This window comes from Sarcophilus harrisii, chromosome 2 (assembly GCF_902635505.1).
Source record: "Sarcophilus harrisii chromosome 2, mSarHar1.11, whole genome shotgun sequence".
Classification (NCBI taxonomy): Eukaryota; Metazoa; Chordata; class Mammalia; order Dasyuromorphia; family Dasyuridae; genus Sarcophilus; species Sarcophilus harrisii.
In genome coordinates this window covers 200,002,790-200,026,534 of record NC_045427.1, presented here as the reverse complement: position 1 = coordinate 200,026,534, position 23,745 = coordinate 200,002,790, and the positions used below count along the sequence as shown (strand labels likewise).

The window sequence follows — 23,745 nt, the reverse complement described above, 5'->3', positions numbered from 1 at the left end:
CAATCAGCCAAGAAACAATCTGATTGGAGAAAGGGAATACATAATCAATCAGCCAAGAAGCAACCTGAAAGGATAAAGGGATTACAATTGGGGAGAATAGAGTTGTATGCAGCAGTACTGAGATACCCCCTGAAGAGGTGAAATCTGTTCCTTTTCAGCATATGGATCCCTTGCCTCCAGGCACAGTAGGCTTGACCATTTCACCTCATGAGAGTACTTACAAAACAGTGTTCATCCACACACTGATGTGGGAAACTGGAAAATGTGTAGATAATATCCCAGTCACTAATACAGGTAGACAGTGTGTGACTTATCAACCAGGAGAAGGAATAGCATCAGGTTTACTGACATAGACTCCTAATAGGCAATCTAATGATAGCTGCCCAGATTCTAACTCCAAGCAACAGACTCCAGGAATATTCTGGACTGCAACTTGCTTAACTTTCCACACTCCTATGCTCCCTCCAGGGAAGAACCCTCATAGTTTGAGACTCAATGAAATTTGGCAAATGGATGTGACTCATTATAAATCTTTTGGTCATCTGTCTTTTATCTATATTGTAGTAGACACCTTTTCGGGATTTGCTTTTGCAATACTAGCAACAAAAGAGACAGCCCAAGTGGTCACTGAATTCCTTATGCAAGCATTTGCAATTATGGGTGTGCTACAAGCAATAAAAACAATAATGGACCTGCATATACTTCTAAACATGTTGCACACTTTTGTGCACATATGAGATTTTACACACCACTGTTATACCTTTCAATCCTCAAGGACAGGCAATAGTAGAGAGGAGAAAAAAAGACATTAAGATCCACCTGCAAAAACAAAAGAAAGGGGGAGCCACAGGTAAGACTAGAGAATTTCTAAATCTAGCTCTTTATACTATTAACTTCCTGATTTTTGACAAAGATGCACTTACTCCAGAAGAAAGGTTTTATAACTCACCGGAAGGGCATTGTCCAGTGAGAGCAGTTCTACTATCTTTAGAAAATCACCAGGTGATGTGGAGAGATCCAGAAAGTGGTGAATGGAAGGGACCAGATACGTTAACTACTTGGGAGAGCATGGCAATTGACTCCTAGACATCAAAAATTGTTTTGTTTTTTGTTTTATTTAATAGTCTTTTATTTACAGGATATATACATGGGTAACTTTACAGCATTAACAATTGCCAAACCTCTTGTTCCAATTTTTCACCTCTTAAATCCCCACCCACTCCCCTAGATGGCAGGATGACCAGTAGATGTTAAATATATTAAAATATAAATTAGATACACAATAAGTATACATGACCAAAACATTATTTTGCTGTACAAAAAGAAATCAGACTCTGAAATATTGTACAATTAGCTTGTGAAGGAAATCATAAATGCAGGTGTGCATAAATATAGGGATTGGGAATTCAATGTAATGGTTTTTAGTCATCTCCCAGAGTTCTTTTTCTGGGCATAGCTAGTTCAGTTCATTACTGCTCCATTAGAAATGATTTGGTTGATCTCGTTGCTGAGGATGGCCTGGTCCATCAGAACTGGTCATCATCTAGTATTGTTGTTGAAGTATATAATGATCTCCTGGTCCTGCTCATTTCACTCAGCATCAGTTCGTGTAAGTCTCTCCAGGCCTTTCTGAAATCATCCTGTTGGTCATTTCTTACAGAACAGTAATATTCCATAATATTCATATACCACAATTTATTCAGCCATTCTCCAACTGATGGACATCCATTCAGTTTCCAGTTTTTAGACACTACAAAAGGGCTGCCACAAACATTCTCACATACAGGTCCCTTTCCTTCTTTATAATCTCCTTTGGGATATAATCCATTAGTAACACTACTGGATCAAAGGGTATGCACAGCTTGATAACTTTTTGAGCATAGTTCAAACTACTCTCCAAAATGGTTGGATTCGTTCACAACTCCACCAACAATGCATCAATGTCCCAGTTTCCGCATCCATCCAACAATCATCATTATTTTTTCCTGTCATCTTAGCCAATCTGACAGGTTGTAGTGGTATCTTAGGTTGTCTTAATTTGCATTTCTCTGATTAATAATGACTTGGCGCATCTTTTCATATGATTAAAATAGTTTCAATTTCTTCATCTGAGAATTGTCTGTTCATATCCTTTGACCATTTTCAATTGGAGCTGTTTTTATAAATTAGAGTTAATTCTCTATATATTTTGGAAATGAGCTTTATGGAACCTTTGATTGTAAAAATATTTTCCCAATTTATTGCTTCCTTCAAATCTTGTCTGCATTAGTTTTGTTTTGTACAAAAACTTTTCAGTTTGGTATAATGGAAATTTTCTATTTGTGATCAGTAATGATCTCTAGTTCTGCTTTGTCATAAAGACCTTCCCTTCCACAGGTCTGAGAGGTAAACTATCCTGTGTTCCTCTAATTTATTAATAATTTCATTCTTTATGCTTACGTCATGAACCCATTTTGACCTTATCTTGGTGTACGGAGTTAAGTATGGATCAATGCCTAGTTTCTGCCATATTAGTTTCCAATTTTCCCAGCAATTTTATCAAACAGTAAGTTCTTATCCCAAAGCTGGGGTCTTTGGGTTTGTCAAAGACTAGGTTGCTATATTTGTTGACTGTTTTATCCCTTGAACCTTATCTATTCCACTGATCAAATAATCTATTCCTTAGCCAATACCAAATAGTTTTGGTAACTGCTACTCTATAATATAATTTTAGATCTGGTACAGCTAAGTCACTTTTCATTAATTCCCTTGAAATTCTTGACCTTTTGTTTTTCCATATGAACTTTGTTGTTATTTTTTCTAGGTCATTAAAATAGTTTTTTGGGAGTCTGACTGGTATAGCGCTAAATAAATAGATTAGTTTAGGTAATATTGTCATCTTTATATATTTGCTCGCCCTATCCAAGAGCATTTAATATTTTTCAATTGTTAGATCAGACTTAATTTGTGTGAAAAGTGGCCTGTAATTTGCTCATAAAGTTTCTGATTTTCCCTTGAACAGATTCCTAAATATTTTATATTATCAGTAGTTACTTTAAATGGAATTTCTCTTTGTAACTCTGACTGTTGGATTTTTTAGTGATATATAAGAATCTGATGACTTTATGTGGGTTTATTTATAACAGCAATTTTGCTAAAGTTGTGGATTATTTCTAATAATTTTTTAGCAGAATCTCTGGGATTCTCTAAGTATACAATCATGTCATCGGCAAAGAGTGATAATTTGGTTTCCTCATTGCCTATTCTTATTCCTTTAATCTTTTTCTCAGCTTTTATTGCCAAAGCTAGCGTTTCTAATACAATATTAAATAGTAACGGTGATAGTGGGCAACCTTGTTTCACTCCAGATCTTATTGGAATGGTTCGTTTGTCTCCATTACATTGATGCTTACTGATGGTTTTAAATAGATGCTGCTCATTATTTTAAGGAAAAGTCCATTATTCCTATACTCTCAAGTGTTTTAATAGGAATGGATTTGGTTTTATCAAATGCTTTTTCTGCATCTATTGAAGGATGATCTATGGTTTTTTAATTTGGTTATTAACATGGCCAATTATCTTGATAGTTTTCCTAATATTGAACCCTGCATTCCTGGTATAAATCCTACTTGATCATAGTGTATTATCTTGGAGATGATTTTCTGTAGTCTTTTTGCTAATACTTATTTAAGATTTTAATCAATATTCATTAGGGAGATTGGTCTATAATTTTCTTTCTCTGTTTTCCCTACCTGGTTTAGGTATCAGTACCATGTCTGTGTCATAGAAGGAATTTGAGGACTCCTTCATTCCCTATTTTATCAAATAATTTATATAGCATTGGGGCCAATTGTTCTTTAAATGTTTGGTAAAATTCACATGTAAATCCATCCGGTCCTGGGATTTTTCTTAGGGAGTTGTTTAATTGCCTGTTCTATTTCTTTTCTGAAATGGGACTATTCAAAATTTACTTCCTCCTCTGTTAGTCTGGGAGTCTATATTTTTAGGTAGTCATCCATTTCACTTAGGTTATCAAATTTATTGGCATAAAGTTGGAGCAAAATAACTCCTTATTATTTCTCTAATTTCCTCTTCATTGGTGGAAAGTTCTCCTTTTCATTTTAAGACTACCAATTTCATTTCCTCCCTCCTTTTTCTAATCAGATTTACCAAAGGCTTATCTATTTTATTGCTTTTTCTTAGAACCAACTCTTAGTTTTATTAATTAGTTCAATAGTTTTTTACTTTCAATATTTTTAATTTCTTCTTTTAATTTTAATTTCCAATTTAGTATTTGATTAGGGTTTTAATTTGGTCTTTTTAGTTTTTTTAGTTGCAAGCCCAATTCATTAATCTTTTCTTTCTCTGTTTTATTCAACTAAGCCTCTAAGGATATAAAATTCCCCCTTATTACCACTTTGGCTGCATCCCACAAGTTTTGGTATGATGTCTCATCATTGTCTTATCTTGAGTGAAATTATTAATTGTATCTATAATTTGCTGCTTCACCCAATCATTCTTTAAGATAATTGTTTAGTTTCCAATTACTTTTTGGTCTATTTCCCCTAATTTTTGTTGAATGTAGTTTTTATTGCATCATGATCTGAAAAGAAAGCATTACTATTTCTGCTTTCTTGCATTTAATTTTAGGTCTTTATGTCCTAATATTGGTCAATTTTGAATAGGTTCCATGAACTACTGAGAAGAAAGTATTTCCTTTCTATCTCCATTCAATTTTTCTCCAAGATCCAATACCTAATTTTTCTAATATTCTATTTACTTCTTTAATTTCTTTCTTATTTGTTTTGTGGTTTGATTTGTCAATTCTGAATGCAAGGTTGAGATCTCCTACTATTACAGTTTTGTTGTCTATTTCTTCAACTCTTTAACTTCTCCTTTAGGAAGTTGGATGCCATACCACTTGGTGCATATATGTTTAATATTGATATTGCTTCGTTGTTTATACTACCCTTTAGTAGGATGTAGTTTCCTTCCTTATCTCTTTTAATTAGATCAATTTTACTTTTGCTTGATCTGAGATAAGGATGGCTACCCTTTTGACTTCACCTAAAGCATAATAGATTTTGCTCCAGCCTTTACCTTTACTCTTATGTATCTCCTGCTTTAAATGTGTTTCTTGTAACAACATATTGTAGGTTCTGACTTTTAGTCCAGTCTGCTATCTCCTCCTCTTTTGAAATTCATCCCATTCACATTTACGGTTAGAATTACTAAATCTGTATTTCCTACCATCCTAATAACCCCAGATTGTGCTTTACTTATTCTTGCCTCCCAGAACCCTCTTTCCCCCTTTTAAACTTATATACCCCTCTTGTAACACATTTACCTCTTATAATCCCTCCCTCCCCCTTTGGTCTTTCCCTTCCTTCCCTTATTACTCTTTTTTTCCCTTTTCCTCTCCCCGTTTTAATGAGGCAGAGAGAGAATTTTCTCTAAACAAATGTCAATTATTTTTCTTTGAGCCAACTCTGATGAGGAGTAAGATTCACACAATGTTCCTCCCTTCTAAATTCCCTCAGATATGATAAGTTTCCTTTGCCTCTTTGTGGGATGTGGTTTCCTCTTTTTATCCCTCCTTCCCACCTTATTCTGCCATCATCCCTTTTCCATATCTACTCCCTTTTTTTTATTTATATCAGTACAATCAAATTATACATGTATTCTTTTTGTATATCACAACAGAAATACAATTCTCAGAGTTATTTTTACCTTTCTGCTCTCTTGAGTTCTTGTTTGGAGATCAAATTTTGTTTAGTTCTGGTTTTTCTTCAGAAGAAATGGAATTCATTTGTTTCATTAATGTCCATCTTCTTCCCTGGAAGAAATGTCCAACTAGCTGGTATTTATTTTGGCTGCATCCAGTTCTTGTGCCTTTCGAATTCATTTCAGGCCCTTCTTTCCTTTTAATGTAGGAGCAGCCAGATCTTGGGTGATCCTTATTGTGGCACCTCGGTATTTAAATGTTTTTTTTTTTTTTTTGTTGTATGAAATTTTTTCCTTAATCTGATAGTTCTGAAATTTGGCCACAATATTCCTTGGGTTTTATTTTGGGTTTCTTTCAGAAGGTGTTCGATAATTCTTTCAATGCCTTTTTAATTTCTGATTCTATTACATCTGGGCAGTTCTCTTTTGTTGATTTCTTGTAAAATAGTATCTAGGCTCTTTTTCTTCATCATAGTTTTCGGAAAGTCCAATAATCCTCAGATTATCTCTCTGATCTATTTTCCAAGTCTGTCGTTTTCAAGTAGATAATTCATGTTTTTCAGTTTGTCAATTTTTTGGTTTTGTGACTATTCTTGCTGTCTCCACGATCATTAGTTTCTTTTGTTCAGTTCTAATTTTTAAAGAATTATTTTCTTCATTAGCTTTTTTACTTCTTTCTGTATATGTCCAATTGAGTTTTTAAATGTTTTGGTTGTGGAATTTTTCCATTTCACTATTTTTTTTTTAGTGAATTATTTTCTTTCAATTCACAGATCCTACTTTCTTGATGTTCTTTGTCTTTTCAATTCACAGATCCTACTTTCTAGTGAATTCTTTATTTTCAATTCACAATTCTTTTTCCTGAGATTTTTACTTTTCAATTCGTATTTCAGGAAGTTGTTGCTCTCTTGTGGCTTTCTTTCCTTTCCCCATTTATCTTCCTCTCTTTTGAGACTTTTAATGGTTCTTTTTAGAGGAACATCATGTAAAGGAGGACAGTCAAATGCATTTGCTGTTTGAGGTCTCTTCAGGTTTTTGACCTGCTCTTTTCTGCATAGAGCCTATTGTTCTTTTCATCTTTTTATTCATGTTTAAAGCCTTTGGTAGGTCTCCTAGGCAAGGGGTTCCACCTTCCTCTGAAGACGGGAGCGATGAAACCGATTCCGGCTCTGAGGTATGGGAGTGCTCTGGTGAGGTTTCCCTTAACAGGAAGTGGATTCAGCACTGGCGGAGCTATCAAACTGTTGTAGGGCTGAGTGGGTTGGCGTTGCCCTCGCTGAACTAAGTGAAAGTGTCCACTGCCCCAGGCCGGGCCTCTTGTGGGACGTGATTATTGGCATGACGGGCCACGACCCGACCGCAGGACCAGACCGGACTCTGCCCCAGTGCTCTGCCAATGCAAATCAGGCCTGGAAAAGCTCTTGGCAAGCTGAGGCTCCCCACTGCAGATTGGAGGCTAAACCCAACCTGTGTCCTCCCTGCCATGTGAGGATCCGTCCCAAGGAAAAGCCCCATACTGCGGGTTGGGGCTGCACTTGTGCTGAGATCTGTGCTTTCATTTTCGGTTTGAGACTCTCCTCAGAACCTAATTTCTCTCCCCGTCTGCACTGATCTCCCCCCTGGCCCTGGAACCAACCTTTTTTTGGGGAGACTGCAGATTTTCTTGGGCCGGTGAGTTGTTCTACTTCTTATCTTTACGAATTGTAGCAGTCAAGACTATTTTTGAGGCTCGATATAATATTGATAAAGAGCGTAAGAGAAGAGCTTAGCAAGTCGCGTGTGTCTTCTCCGCCATCTTGGCTCCGCCCCTAGACATCAAAAATTGTTGATGAGACTGATGCAGGACTTCAAAACCCTCAGGAATCACTGAAATCCCTGAGACATGATGAGATTTTTGTAGGACTTCAAAAACCTCAGGAATCACTGGATTCCCTGACACATGATGAGACTGTTGCAGGACTTTAACATTTGCAGGACTTCAACATTTACAGGAATCATTGGATTCTCTAACACATAATAAGTCCTACCATGTTGATTCATATTGTTTGTTATATCACTACTGGCATGTAAAATTCATATTTGTTACACCACATTGAGCCTGCACTGACTGTGGGGAGAGTCATAACTACTAGCCTGTGCTTTATTTCTATGTGCTTGTGTAATAACTCCCAAGCTGATGGATTTGTGTATACCTGTTTCTAGTAAGACTCTTTGGCCCAGAAACCCACTAACAATATCTGACTTGACTCCCTACTTCCCTTTGGTGTTTTCACCTGAGAAGTCAGGGAGGGCGTGACCCCCTGTATTCTAGAACAAAAGAAAGCAGGAAATGTAGAGGGCTGAATCTCTGAATCAGACAAGAGAGTACTTGAGGCTACCAATTGGATATGAGACAATGGCTTTATTAGCATATATTAGATGATGGCTCTCCTCAAAATTGGTAGTTGCTGAATGTTTGATAGTAAGATAATTGTAAGCAAGGATTGGAGGGAAGAGGGAGAGAAGTGAGAGTCACTTGGTGGCAGGAAGAGGAGGAGAGAGGTTGGAGACTCCGCATTCCAGAACCCGGGATACATCTTTGGCAAGTCATGTGACAACTTGCCTGCCTCCTTCACTTCTCCCCCTAAAGACCAAGGACTTTGATTTATCCTGACTATGGTTGATCCAGGAAGCTAGCCTGTACTCTTCAGTATAAGAAGGAAGAAGAGGAGGAAGAAGAGAAGGGGGGAAAGGAAGAAATATTAAAAAGGCAGATAAGGAGGAAAAGGAGAAGAGGGAAATAGAAGAAAGAGGAGGAGGAGGAGGAGGAGAAACCCTTATTCAAGTTTGAAGTATATTTATTTAATAGGGACCTCAGTCATAGTATGATTCTGCACTCAGTATTATAAGCAGACTCCCTCTTTACTGTATACCTCAGCTATCACTCAGATGTTTTAATTCACTTTCTCCAACTTTAATCTTATTTTACATGAGAAAGTGGCCTTATTTCTTACCTCTTAATCTCATCCCATCTCATATTCTTTAGCAGATTCTTCTCAGTTATCCCCACTTTCACTTTTTCAGTCTTTTTCTACTGACTCATTTTGAATTGCCCACAAATATGCCCTTCTATAATTTATCCTGATAAAATCCTAACTTGATCCTTTTTATAGTTAATAAGGATCATCCTTTATGTCTTCTTTCCTTTGTAGTTAAACTCTTCAAAATGGCTATGTATAAGTGTTTCTATTCTCTCTCTCTCTCTCTCTTCTCGTTCTCTCTTCACTCTTTTTTTAACCCCTTATGATCAGCTTCCAACTTTGTTATTTCACTAAAATTATTCTGTCTAAAGTTACTAAAGATCTCTTTATTGCTAAATCCAATGCCTTTTCTCAATTCTTAATCTTTTCAAGTCCTCTACAAATTTCAACATCATTGATTCCCTTCTCATATAATGAGCATTATATCCAAAATGGTATTCTTAACAGTACCCATCATCTTTTTATTACTCTTCCTAGTTATTATAGAAAACAATACTATCCTTCTAGCTACTCAGAATCACAGCCTAGGAGTCAGCCTGGATTCATCATATGTCACCCTCATATCCAATCTTTTGTCAGTCTGTCATTTTTGCCTTTGCAATGCCTATTATAAATGCCCTCTTCGCCTTACTGTTTTCACTTTAGAGTAGGCCCTCCTCACCTCATGCTGCAATAATGTTGTACTAGACTGCTGGTTGGTCTTCCTGCTTCAACCCTCTTGCTATTCCAACTCATCCTTCATTTAGCCACTAAAATGTAATATCACCCCAGAAATATTAGCATTATAGTTCAAAGAAATAAATGTAGCTTACCAAGTTGTATATTATTAATTATGGATAGATCTTAGACTAAGTCTATCTAAAAGAAAGACTTCACTCATTTTAAACCTCCAGTTCTATCTAGATATTCAGAGGAGACCTCAAGTTCCACTGGGATGGTCTGATGAGATTAACTGCAAGAAAGGAATAGATATAATATTGGGTGACACCCAAGGTTACTCCAAAGTTATGTCATTCTTCCCCCCCCCAAAATCATCTGATATTCTGTCTTTATTATCCAACTTTTAAGCCTCCCAAATAAGAGAAGTGACTGAGCAGACTCAATTTATAGGCTTCTTTTAAGAGTGTAAAGGGGTGTGTGTGTGTGTGTGTGTGTGTGTGTGTGTGTGTGTATCTCCTAGCCAACAGGGAACTGCCTACTACCTGATACTAACTAAACATTTTTTGTTGTTTGTTTTCTTGCTTTACATATTGATTTATTCCTTCCCAGGAGGTTCTTACAATTTCTAAGCTAAGAAATTCCACAACAGTCACAACAAAACTTTCCAACATTATCTCACCTGATCTTTATAACAATCATGAATTAGCAGCTATAACTATCCCAATTTTACAGATGTGTAAACTGGGAATCAGAGTAGCTAATGATTCCCATGAGATCCTACAACTAATGAGTGCTTGAGGTATGATTCAGATCTAGTTCTCCCAATTCAAGTGCTTTGCAAAAAAATAGCCAACAATAGACAACCCAGTCAATACAGGATTATCCTCCACATCTCTCAAACATCATGAGACTGCAAAGATATGCTTTTGCGATAATTACCAAATTTTCTGCAAAATATCTATTTCCTTGTCATGTTCTCATACTTTCAGTTTGTGCATAGACCATTTCCATATAGTTTATATGCAGATAAACAAATAGACCTATGGGCTAATAGTTCCATTCATTTAAAAAAAGACACATTTTCTTAGTCAAGGCACTGTGCTAGTTGCTGAAATGTTTTACAGCTTTATTTTTAGCAATAATATTGTCTAAAATCCTTCCATTTCTTTTTACATATTTTCTTGATCTGGTTTGAAAATTGATCCATGAGTAGCCTTATATTATAATGCCTTCTGTAAAGATTTTTGAGATAATTAAAATGACAGAATCATAAGATCCTGATTCTTTTAGACAACCCAAAAAAGAAAAGAAAAAGTAATGTTTTTCCAACTGTAAGCATGCACATATAAAAACATAATTCTTATCTTTTTAATAATAAGTTATTAACCTTATTACATTAGCTAATAATTTGGAAACATGATAGTTCTGGAGATGAATAACTTATAAGCTACATAGCAAACATGCTTCCATTATCCCTATCTTCATAATAATTTTCAATATATAATCAAAATGTGATTTTGAAACCTTTTTGAAATGTTGTTAAAAACTAGGCCTAAACTCAATTGGAATTTGCACATATTTCTCTCTAGGGACAGGGAAATTTTAAGAAAAAAACTGATACACAATAACCGTTTAACTTTATAGCCCTTGTCACAGTTTCACCTCTAATTAAAAAGAGAGAGAGAGAGATTTTTCTATACAATACACAAATACTTACACTATTTGTAAAAAGAAACTTAGACTTCAGAACTCTAATCAATGCCACAATTGATAATGGAACATGATGACCATGTATTGACAGAAAGATATTATACTCAAGATGAAGACTAAGATATACAGTCTTGGACAATCATTGCGGGAATTTGTTTCATTTTCATATGCATGTTTATTCAAATGGTTTCCTTTTTCCTCCCTCCCCAATAAATCGGGAATAAAAAGACAGAAAAGAAGATTCTTGAGGTTTTTTTTTGTTTTTTTTTTAATGCAGAGAAGAAAATAGAAGGAAATTTAGAAACACTGGTAGCTTTAAGAGGGACAGGTGGAGCTTATTTGCCTAAAAAGAAAAGGAAGTTGCACATCAATCAACCAATCAACATTCATTAGTTACCAATCATTTGTCAGGCACTATGTTATGCACTGGGGATTGGAAGTCAGGCAAAACACAGTCTCTCTGCCTTGAAGTAACTCACAACTGATAAGGAAGATGTCAGGTTCTAGAGAAATCATTTAGGAAGAGAAAACATTCCAAACACAGAAGACAACCAGAAAAAATGCTTGGATCAAAGATGTAACTGGAATGAGGAATAACATTCAAATGGTGAATGTATAGTGTAGGAAAACTGAAGGGAGAAGAAGAGATTATTAAAATATGAAAGATTCTATATTCCGAACAGAAGAATTTCTACTTGATTCTAGAGGTGAAAGGAAGACATTGGCATTTATTGCAGGGGTAAGTTGGTCAGACCAACACTTTTGGTGACTGAATTGACAATGAATTGGAGCAGAGAGCAAATGTAAGCAATCAGATCTGCCTGCAGGCAATTGCAATGCTCCAGGTAAAAAATGATTGCTAGGGATTTTGCCCAAGGTGATGGTAGTATCAGAGGAGAGATGGGGACATACTTTAGAGATGCTGGAAACAGGAAATCAATTGACCTTGTCAAGGAATTGGATACAACAAAAGCAAAGTTGAAAGATAGTGAGGAGTTGAGGATGACATTTAGATTGTGAGGGCTTGGTAGATGGTAATTCCTTGACATTAATGTGGAAGTTTGGATGAGGGAAAGGTAATGAATTCAATATTGGCTGCATTGAGTTTGTGGTGCTGTTCAGTCATTCACTTGTCTGACTCCTCACAACTCCCTATACTATGGGACAGTATTCCTTTTTATCTCTCTAACCGCTATCTCTTAAAGTATAGCCAAGTTCATGTTCATTGTTTCCATGACACTATCTATTTCATCCTCTGCTGTTCCCTTTACTTTTTGCCTTCAGTTTTCCAGGTCATTAGAGTCTTTTGCAATGAATTCTGTCTTTTCATTATGTGGTCAAAATATTTAAGCTTAATCTTCATTGTTTGATTTTAGAATGGTGTTAATTAATTTCTTTAGATGTAGACTTATTTGATTTTGATGTCCAAGGGACTATGAAAAGTTCTCTCCAGTATCACACTTTGAGAGTCTTGATTATGTGATGCTTAGCTCTAGTTCTAATCTAACTTTCATAAACACATGTTACTACTGGAATAGCTTAGAATATGTGGTACTTTGTTGGCAAAATGATGACTCTTTTATTTAACAAGGTATCCAGATTTGCCATAGCTTTTCTTCCCCAAAACAAGTATCTTTCAATTTCATGGCTATAGTCATGATCTGAAGTGACTTAGAGCCTAGGAATATAAAATATGAAGCTGCTTTCATTCCTTCTCCATCTTTTGCCAGTGAAGGACAGATAGGAAGTATAGAACACTCAAGTGTTCTATCTTGAGTCTATAGTCAAGCAGATCTGAGTTCAAAATATGGCTTCAGGTATTTACTTGCTAGCTATGTAAACCTGGACAAGTCTATCAATCCTGTTTGCTTCAGTTTCTTATCTGTAAAATGAACTAGTGAAGGTTATGGCAAACCACTTCCATATTTTTATGAAGAAAATCTCAAATGGGGTCACAGAGATTTGAATACAATTGAAATGACTAATCAACAACAATTTGCCAGGAAATGATGGAACTGTTGCCAAGATCTTAGAATATAATATTTTTTGTTTGTTTGTTTAAAATGAAGTTTCAAATCAACTTTTAAACTGTCTTGCTTTACTCTCTTCAAGAGGCTTCTTAATTTTCACTTCTGGCCATCAGAGTGGTATTGTTTGTATACCAAAGATTGTTGATGTTTCTCCTGGCATTAATTCTAGTTTTTGATTTCATCTACTGGGAATTTTGCATAACATATAAGTTAAATAGGTCTGCATATAAATTAAACAAGATGACAATATTCTTATCATATTACTTTTCTCATATTGAGCCAGTGATTCCTTTTTTTTTTAATAACCTTTTATTAACAGGTTATATGTATGGGTAACTTCACAGCATTGACAATTGCCAAACCTCTTGTTCCAATTTTTTCTCTCCTCCCCCCCACCCCCTCCCCCAGATGGCAGGATGACCAGTAGATGTTAAATATATTAAAATATAAATTAGATACACAATAAGTATACAGAACCAAACCATTATTTTGCTGTACAAAAAGAATTGGACTCTGAAATATTGTACAATTAGCCTGTGAAGGAAATCAAAAATGTAGGTGGGCAAAAATATAGGGATTGGGAATTCAATGTAATGGTTTTTAGTCATCTCCCAGAATTCTTTCGCTGGGCATAGCTGGTTCAGTTCATTACTGCTCCTTTGGAACTGATTTGGTTCATCTCTTTGCTGAGAATGGCCAGGTCCATCAGAATTGGTCATCATATGGTATTGTTGTTGAAGTATATAATGATCTCTTGGCCTTGCTCATTTCACTCAGCATCAGTTCGTGTAAGTCTCTCCAGGCCTTTCTGAAATCATCCTGTTGCTCATTTCTTACAGAACAATAATATCCCATAATATTCATATACCACAATTTATTCAGCCATTCTCCAATTGATGGTCATCCACTCAGTTTCCAGTTTCTGGCCACTACAAAGAGACCTGCCACACACATTCGTGCACATACAGGTCCCTTTCCCTTCTTTATGATCTCTTTGGGATATAAGCCCAGTAGTAACACTGCTGGATCAAAGAGTATGCACAGTTTGATAATTTTTTGAGCATAGTTCCAAATTGCTCTCCAGAATGGTTGGATGTATTCACAGTTCCACCAACAATGTATCAGTGTCCCTGTTTTCCCACATCCCTTCCAACATTCCACATTATCTTTCCCTGTCATTCTAGCCAGTCTGACAGGTGTGTAGTGGTATCTCAGAGCTGTCTTAATTTGCATTTCTCTGATTAATAATGGCTTGGAGCATCTTTTCATATGAGCCAGTGATTCCATGTTCAGTTCTAATTGTGTTTTCTTGACACATATCAAGTTCCTCAGAGACAAATACGATTTAGTATTTCCATTTCTTTGAGAACTTGCCATATTTTGTGATTTTATGATCACAAAATTGTGATTTTTTTTGTGATGATTTTGTGATTTTGATCCATTTTGTGGATGTTTTGTGATTTTGTGATGATCCATACAATCAATAACTTTCATGCAATCAGTGAAAAAAATATGTTTTTCTAGAACTCCCCAGCTTTCTTCTTAAACCAGCAAAAGTTGACAATTTTGTCTCCAGTTTCTCTGCCTCTTCAAAAACTAGTCTGCTCTTCAGGTATTTCTTGTTTCATATATTGTTGAAGCCTGGCTTATAAAATTTTAAACATAAGCTCTTGTTGGTGTGCACAATTATTGTTATTATTCAATAATTTGAACATTTCTTCTGCACCTTCTATAGATCTCTTCCAGATCATTCTTAGTACCTAGTAAAATACTTAATAAATTCTGATTGATCAAGTATCTTCTCAGGATTCTATAAGCCGTTTAAGCTGTAAATCCATGTTTTTTTTTCCTCTCCTCATAGATACCAAGAATGTAACAAAAGAGATCTGAAAGGAACTAAGTCCTTTAACTTAACTAAGTCCTACAAAGTCCTAAATAGTGACCTGAATCCTACCCAGAATTCAAAATGTTTTGTTAATTTGATTTTTGTTATTTGTTTTTTTTCATTTATTTTTAATACACATTGCCTATTAAGTCATGTTGGGAGAGGAAAATCAGAGCAAAATGTAAAAACCATGGGAGAGGAAAAAAGAGAAAAAAGAAATGAATATAAGATGTGTTGATTTGCATACAATCTCCATAGTACTTTTTTTTTTCAGATCCTCTTTCTTTTATTTATTTTTAATACACATTGCTTTATAAAACATGTTGTGAGACAAACATCAGAGCAAAAGGAAAAAACCAGGGGAAAGAAGAAAAAAAAACAGAAAAGAAAGTGAACATAGCATGTGTCAATTTATATTCAATCCCTGTAGTTTTGTTGTTGTTGTTGTTGCTTGTTTATTTATTTGTTTTGTTTTGTTTTTTCTGGATACAGACTGAATTTTCTGTCAAAAGTCTATTGTGATTCCTTTGGATCATTGAACCACTAAGAACCAAGTCTTTCATAGTTTATCATCACACATTCTTGCTTTTATTGTGTGCAATGTATTCCTGGTTCTACTCATTTCATTCATCTTCAGTGTGTATAAATCTTTCCAGGCCTTTTTAAAAATCAGCTTGTTCATCATTTTTTGTAGAACAATAATATACCATTATCTTCATATACTACAACTTATTCAGCCATTCCCCAACTGAGGGGCATCTACTCATTTTCCAATTTTTTGCTTCCATAAAAAAGCTCCTACAAAAATTTTTGTATGTGTGATTTTTTTTTTATGTTTTCCTTGGAATACAAACCAAGGAATGGCACTGCTTGGTCAAAGGATATGCACAGATGAATAGCCCTTTAGACATAGTTCCAGATTTCTTTCCAGAATATTGAAATCATCATACAACTCCACAAGCAAAGCATAAGTGTATGAATTTTTCTGTATCTCCTTCAATATTTATCATCTTTTTCTGTCATCTTAGTCAATCTAAGAGGTGTGAGATGGTACCTAAGAGTTGTTTTAATTTGTATTTCTCTAACTCATGGTGATTTAGGTAATTTTTTCACATGATTGTAGTTTTAATTTAATCATCTGAAAATTGTCTGTTCATATTTTTTGATCATTTCTCAACTAGGGAAATGATTTATATTCTCACAAATTTGACAGTTCTTTATATATTTTAAAAATTAGAACTTTATCAGCAACATTGGCTATACATTTTTCCTCAGCTTCATACTTTCTTTTTAACCTCATTTTTCTTGATTTTGTCTACGCAAAACCTTTTTAATTTAATGTAAACAAAGTTGTTTATTTTGCCTTTCATAATGTTCTCTAGCTCTCCTTTGGTTATAAATTCTTCCCTCTCCAAAGATCTGATAAGTAAATTATCCCTTGCTGTATTAATGTAGAGAGCATCCTTTATGTCCAAATCATGTACTCATTTTTACCTTATATTGTTATAGTCTATGCTGAGTTTGTAACATATTATTTTCTAGTTTTCCAAGAAATTTTTTTCAAGTAGTGAGTTCTTATTCCAGAAGTTGTAGTTTGGGGCTTATCAAATATTAGATTTATACAGGCCTTGATTATTGTGTCATGTGTATTCAACCTATTCACTGACTCACCACTCTATTTCTTAGGCAGTATCAAATGGTTTTGATGACTGCTGCTTCATAATACAGTTTTAAGTTTGATACTGCTAAGCCACCATCCTTTGTATTTTTTTTCATTCATTCCCTTGAAATTCTTGATCTTTTGTTCTTCTAGATGAATTTTGTTATTATATTTTCTAGTTCTATAAAATAATGTTTTGGCAAATTGGTTGGTATTGCACTGAACAAGTAGACCAATTTATGCAGAATTCTCATTATTATTATATTAGGTCAGCCTACCCATTAATAATTAATATCTTTCCAATTGTTTAAATCTGACTTTAATTCAGTGAGAACTGCTTTGTATTTCTCTTCATATAGCTCTTGGGTTTGTCTTGGCAGGGAGACATCCAAATATTTTATTTTCTCCATGGTTATTTTAAAGGGAATTTCTCTTTCTGTCTTGCTAATGGGCTTTGTCAGTAATATATAGAAATGCTGATGATTTGTGTGATTATATTTTATATCCTGCAATTTTACTAAAGCTGTTATTGTTTCCAGTACATTTCAGTATGATTTTCTAGGATTCTTTTAAGTATGTCATCATATCATCTGCAAAGAGTAATAGTTTTATTTCCTCATTGCCTATTCTAATTCTTAAATTTATTTTTCTTTTCTTATTCCTAATGCCAACATTTCTAGTACAATATTTAAAAAATAGTTTTAATAATGGGCATCCTTGTTTCACCCTTGATCTTATTGGAAAATGTATCCAACTTCTCTCCATTGCAAAAAATGTTTGCTGTTGGTTTTATATAGATACTATTTATTATTTTAAGAAAAGCTCCCTTTATCTCTGTGCAGTCTAGTGTTTTTTAAAGGAATGGGTGCTATGTTTTGTGAAAAGCTTCTTTCTGTATCTATTGAGATTATCGTATGATTTCTGTTGATTTTGCTATTGATATGAGCAGTTATGGTTATAGTTTTCCTGATATTGAACCAACCCTGCATTCCTGTTATAAATCCTATTTGTTCATAGTGTAGGATCCTGATGATAAGTTGCTATAATCTCTTTGCTAATATTTTATTTAAAATTTTTGAATCAGTATTTATTAGAGATATCATACTGTAATTTTCTTTCTCTGTGTTGCCTCTTCTTGGTTTAGACATATATTTGTGTCATGGAAGGAATTTGACAGGACTCCTTCTTTACCAATTTACTATTTGTCCAAATAGTTTAGATAGTTTTGGACTCAATTGTTCTTTAAACATTTGATAGAATTCACTTGTGAATCCATTTGGCCCTTAAGATTTTTTCTGAGGGAGTTCATTAAGGGCTTGTTCAATTTATTTTTCTAAAATGGGACTACTTAAGTAATTTCTTTCCTCTTCTGTTAATCTAGGCAATAGTTTTCTTAGCTTCAATTTTATTACTCTCTCCTTTGAGTTTCATAATTTCTAATTTGGTATTTAATTGGGGATTTTTAATTTGCTCTTTTTTTAGCTTTTTTTAGTTGCATGTCCAATTCATTGATCTCCTCATTCTCTATTCTATTCATGTAGCTACTTAGAGATATAAAATTTTCCCCAAGAACAGCTTTGGCTGCATCCCAAAGTTTTGGTATATTGTCTCATTACTGTCATTCTCTTGGGTGAAATTAATGATAGTTTCTGTGATTTGAAGTTTGATCCACTCTTTTCTTAGAATTAGATTATATAATTTCCAATTGCTTTTTATTCTATCTTTCCATGTCCTTTTATTAAATATAATTTTTATTGAATTATGGTCTAAAAAGAAATATTTACTATGTCTGACATTTGGCACTTGATTGTGAGTTTTTATGCCCTAATATGTAGTCAATTTTTGTATAAATGCCATGTACTGCTTAGAAAATGGTGTATTCCTTTCTGTCCCCAGTCAATTTATTCCAGAGTTCTATCATATTTAGGTTCTCTAGGATTTCATTGATGTCCCTAGTTTCTTTCTTGTTTATTTTGTGGTTAGATTTGTCTGATTCTGAGAGAGGTAGCTTTAAGTAGCCACTTGAATAGTTTTGCTGTCTATTTCTTGCTGTAAGTTACTTAAAATCTCTAGGAATATGGCTGCTCTACCACTTGGTGCATATACATGTAGTAACATTACTGCTTCATTGTTTACAGTACCATTTATCAAGATGAACTTTCCTTCCTTATATCTTTTAAGAAGATATATTTTTACTTTTGCTTTATCTGAGATTAGAAGAGCTACCCCGGCTTTTTTTTTTTTTTTTTTTTTTTTTTTTTTTTTTTTTTTTTTACTTCAGCTGAAGCATAATAAATTCTGTTCCAACCTTTTACCTTTACTCTGTATGGGTTTCTCTGTTTCAAATGTGTTTCTTATAAAACTGTTTTTTAATCCACTCTTCTATGTTTCCATTTTATGGGAGAGTTTATTCCATTCACATTCACAATTATGATAATCAGCTCTGTATTTCCCATCTTCCTGTTTTCTGCCCTTTGTATACTTTTTCTCTCTTTCTACCCTGTCCTTACTAGTGTTTTTTTATTCCCCCACCTACTATCTTTTCTCCTATCACCCCTGCTCCTTCTCTTAGTTTGTAACTAAGTTTGAATTTTTGACCCATCCCTTGCATTATATTATCTTTCATCACCTTCCCCATCTCTTTCCTTTTACACTAGTTTTTCTGCCCTCCCTATTATCCTGTCACTTTTTTTTTCCTCTTTCTCCTCCTACCTCTTTATAGGGTTAGATAAGTTTCTGTACCCATCTGAGTGACGAAGATATTCCCTCTTAGAGCCAAATTTGAAGGGATCAAGCTTTATACAACGCTCATCCCCTACATTATTTCCCTCAATTGTAATGGGTATTTTCGAACTCTTCATGTGATCTAATTTGTTCCATTATACCTCCACTTTCCTCTTCTCCTAGTAATATTTTTTTCACCCCTTAATGTCTTTTTTTTATGACATCACATCAGTCTCCATTCAGACCCACACCTTTAGTCCAGGTGATGTCTCCCTCGATCTGCCCCATTGACAGATACAGACCTCAAGAGATATAGATCTAGTTTTCTCATCTGGGGATGTAAATAGTTTAACCTTTAGATAATATATTTTCCCCTGTTGACCTTTCCATGCTTCACTTGAGTCCTTTTCTTGTAAATTAATTTTCTGTTTACTTCTGTTTTTTTTTAATAGAAATGACTGAAAATCTCTTATTTCATTGACAATCTATCACATTCCCTAAAAGATCATGCTGAATCTGGCTGCGTAATTAATTCTTGGTTGTAACCCCAGTTTGTTTGCCTTCCAGAATATGGTGTTCCAGGCCCTCCAATCCTTTATTATACAAACTGCCAAATCCTGAGTAATCCTGACTGTTTTTCATTGATATTTGAATTGGTTTTGTCTGGCAGGTTATAGTATTTTTTTTACTTGAGATTGCAATTATAGATTTGCACAACAATGTTCTTTTGGGATCTATTTACAAAGGTGATCAATGAAGGCTCATTGAAATAAGTATTTCTCCCTCTAGTTCTAGAACTTGACGGAAGTTTTCCTTAATGATATTTTGAAGAATGCTATCCATGATCTTTTTTTGGTCATGGCCTTTAAGTAGACCAATGATTTTTAAAATCATCTCTTCTGGGGCTATTTTCCAGGTTGGCTGTTTTGCCAATGAGGTATTTCACAACTTCTTCCATTTTTTTCAGTATTTTCAATTGACTGATTCTTGCTGTCTCACAGGGTCATTAGCTTCCATTTGCCCTGTTCTAGTTTTTAATATGTAATTTTCTCTAGTTAGCTTTTGTATCTCTTTTTCTATTTGGTTAATTCTACTTTCTAAAGTGCTGTGTTGTGTTTTTGTTTTCAGGTAATTTTTTCCTTCCTTTTCTAGTCTATTGACTCTGTCATGCATACCTACTATTTTCATTATTATTTTTTCTTCTACCTCTCTCATTTGCCTTTTAAAGTGTTTTATGAGCACTTCTAAGAAATCTTTTTGGGTTGAGACCAATTCATATCACTCTTTGAGATTTTTTTTCTGTGGACATTTTGTCTTCATTTGACTTAGTGTTCTGGTGTGCCTTGTCAACATAATAGTTTTTTATAGTCAAGGTTTTTTCCTTCTTCTTGCTCATTTTCTTTCCTTTTCTTTTGGTATCCCCCCCCTTTTTTTAACTGTTATGGTCGAGCTCTTCTCCTGGGATAAAGGGGGAGCTCTCCCAAGCTTCCTGTGCAGCTCTGGCCTTGGGCTTGAGCACAGGAGTCCAATATGTGTGTAGGAATAGGTTTGCCTGCTATTTTCAGGAAACAGCTTGGTTTCTCAGAGTTTCCTTTCTGAGCTGGAACTGGAAGATGAACCAGTGATTTCCTCGTCTACTGAGTCAGTATTTCAGGGTCTTAGTTGCTGATTTGCTATAATTAAAACTCTCTCATCGGCTTTTCCAGAGTCTATCTGAGCTGGGCTGAATATCCTTTTCACCCCTGGGATTTTGTCCTTTCTTGAAATTTTTCCAATCTATTTTGAGCTGGAGAGTGGTTTCAGTTCATCAGACTGACTCTTGTTCAGAGGCTTCGTTTCCTGTGGGTTTTCAGGGAAAGTGGAAGAGCTCAAGCAGATTTCTGGCTTTATTCTGCCATCTCTCCAATTACAATTTTCACTTCTGAGATTTTATATGTACTTTTCTAGTTGGTTCACTTTTTACTATAATATTCTTTTTCTTGGATAGTTTTTATTATTTTTTTTTAGTTTTTCCTTAATGTCTCTCATTTGACTTTTAAATTCTTTTTTGAGTTCTTCAATAAATTTTCTCTGTGCAGAGAGGCATTTAAAATTACTCTTTGGGACAGAAGAAACTCTTTTTACTTGTGTCTTCTTCTGATGATGAACCCTGGTCTTCCCTGTTCCCCTAATAAGTTTCTATGATCTGGTTATTTTTTCTTTATTGGTTCTTTTTTTTTTTTCAATATTAGATATCAGTATAAACACCTCTAATTGTGAAGTGGGGGAATGGTGCCTCAAGTTTCCCTTCACTTTTCCCCTCTGATCTGGAAACCCAAACCAAAAACTCATCCTTCCCACAAATGCCCACAGCCAGCAGCATCCTTGACCCATTGCCTGTGCATTCACTTTCTGGTTCCTTCCCACCCAGTACCATATTTTAGCAGCATAGCTGGGTCTGGCATTCCTAATCAGCCAAGGTTCACTCAGTATTCCTGGACTCAGACCCAGATTTCCCAAATCGTCTGGGAGATGAAAGTTTCTGTGTTCCTGCTTAGGTACCAGCCTAATCCAGTGAACCCCAGGACTCTCCACTTGATATTTCTGCAGAGGTAGTCCCACAATGTTTACACTTCACACTCATTAGCCCTTGTCTGGGTGCTTTCTTCTGATCTTCTTGGATTGTACTTGACGGACTCCTATTCTATACCAATTTTTCTTGATTTTTTAACCAGTCTATATTTGCCCTGAGGCGCAAGTTAGGTCTTGTTGTAGTGAAAATCTGGAGAACTTGAAATTGACCAACCTATTCTGCCATCTTCCCAGAATCCTCCCATGAGCTAAAAATATTTTTAAAATTTAGGACTAAAGAAGTAGATGTGCTCTCCTTTACATTACCCTGCCACTCACTCAATTCAATCTCTCACCATCAATTTCCTGAATTACTTCAGGAATGTGACTGGTTTCACTAATTCCCACTCATTCACCTTCTGTGCCATAATGAAATTATTTTCTCTTTTTGTATTATTGCAATGCATGTTTATGCTATTCCAATGACTTTTAATGCCTCCTTATGACTTAACTGAACAAAGACCAAACATCAAACTTCAGGTTCACAGACTAATTAATCTTGTTGAAATCCATCAGCTCAGGTTTACCTCATGCCCCACCCATCCCCCCAAATCCTCAAGTACTTTTAAGAACATCAATTCAATGTCTTCAATATGCTTAGATCTTTTCTACTCCTGAATTTTTGCTCATCATATTTCTTTCTTATAGAATGACCTCCCCACTTTTCTGCTTTATAATCTCAGCTACCCTTCAAGGGATTGTCCTTAATTATTGTCACTTCCATAGAGTCTTCTCTTATCTCCCCATCTTGAAGGGATTCATAAAATTGTCACAGAATTTTCTTTGGTCCTGTCTCCTATTGTTTATGAGAACTTCCCTCTGTAGTTATTAGTTATTTATGTAGTTATTTGTGTGTCTTATCTTTTTTCCCTTTACTAAATTGTAAATTCTACAAAAGAAACAACAACGTTTTAATAATGTCTGCATCCAACATGGCTCTCTTCAACAATGAGATGATCCAAATCAGTTCCAATCATTTAGAAATGAAGAGAATCAGCTACACCCAGAGAAAGAACTATGGGAAATGAGCATGGACTACAACATAGCATTTCTACTCTTTCTGTTATTGTTTGTTTGCATTTTTGTTTTCCTTCCCAGGTTTTTTTTTTTACCTTCTTTCTAGATCTGATCTTTCTTGAGCAGCAAGATAACTGTATAAATGTGTATACATATATTGTATTTAACATATACTTTAACATATTTGACATGTATTGGAGTATCTGCCATCTAAAGGAAAGGGTGGAGAAAAAGAGGGGAAAAGTTGTAACAGAAGGTTTTGCAAGGGTCAGTGTTTAAAAACTACCCATACATATGTTTTATAAATAAAAAGCTATAATAAATAAATAATATCTTTATCCCTTCTTGAGATGTATATATAACAGGAGCTCAATAAATGTGAGAGGAGTAATTGAATGAAATTGGCACCATGAATGGGAAGAAATAATTCTGTTATCTGCTTTACTTCAAACATGTACACATACTGTTACTGGAGCTTTTTGTCTGTTTGTTTATTGAAACTTTATACTTTTAAATGAGCTATTTCTATTCCTGTATGTTGTTCTACTCCTTTGTATGTTGATAACTAGGTTCCTAATCCTGAGATGCTATCACATGTAAATTCCTTTTTTACAATGGAATGGGTTTAATTTATTTTAATATCAACTAAATCTTAAGGATATATTTCTTCCTCATTAACTTCACAGGATACCTTTCTATTAGTACCTGTTGGTTATGGATAGAAGG

At 34.8% G+C, this 23,745-nt stretch overlaps 1 pseudogene; it reads left to right on the top strand.

Annotated features, from left to right (window-relative positions):
• The first annotated feature begins 7,041 nt into the window (after positions 1-7,041).
• Positions 7,042-23,745, top strand: part of LOC100915732 — a 50,217-nt pseudogene continuing 33,513 nt past the window's right edge.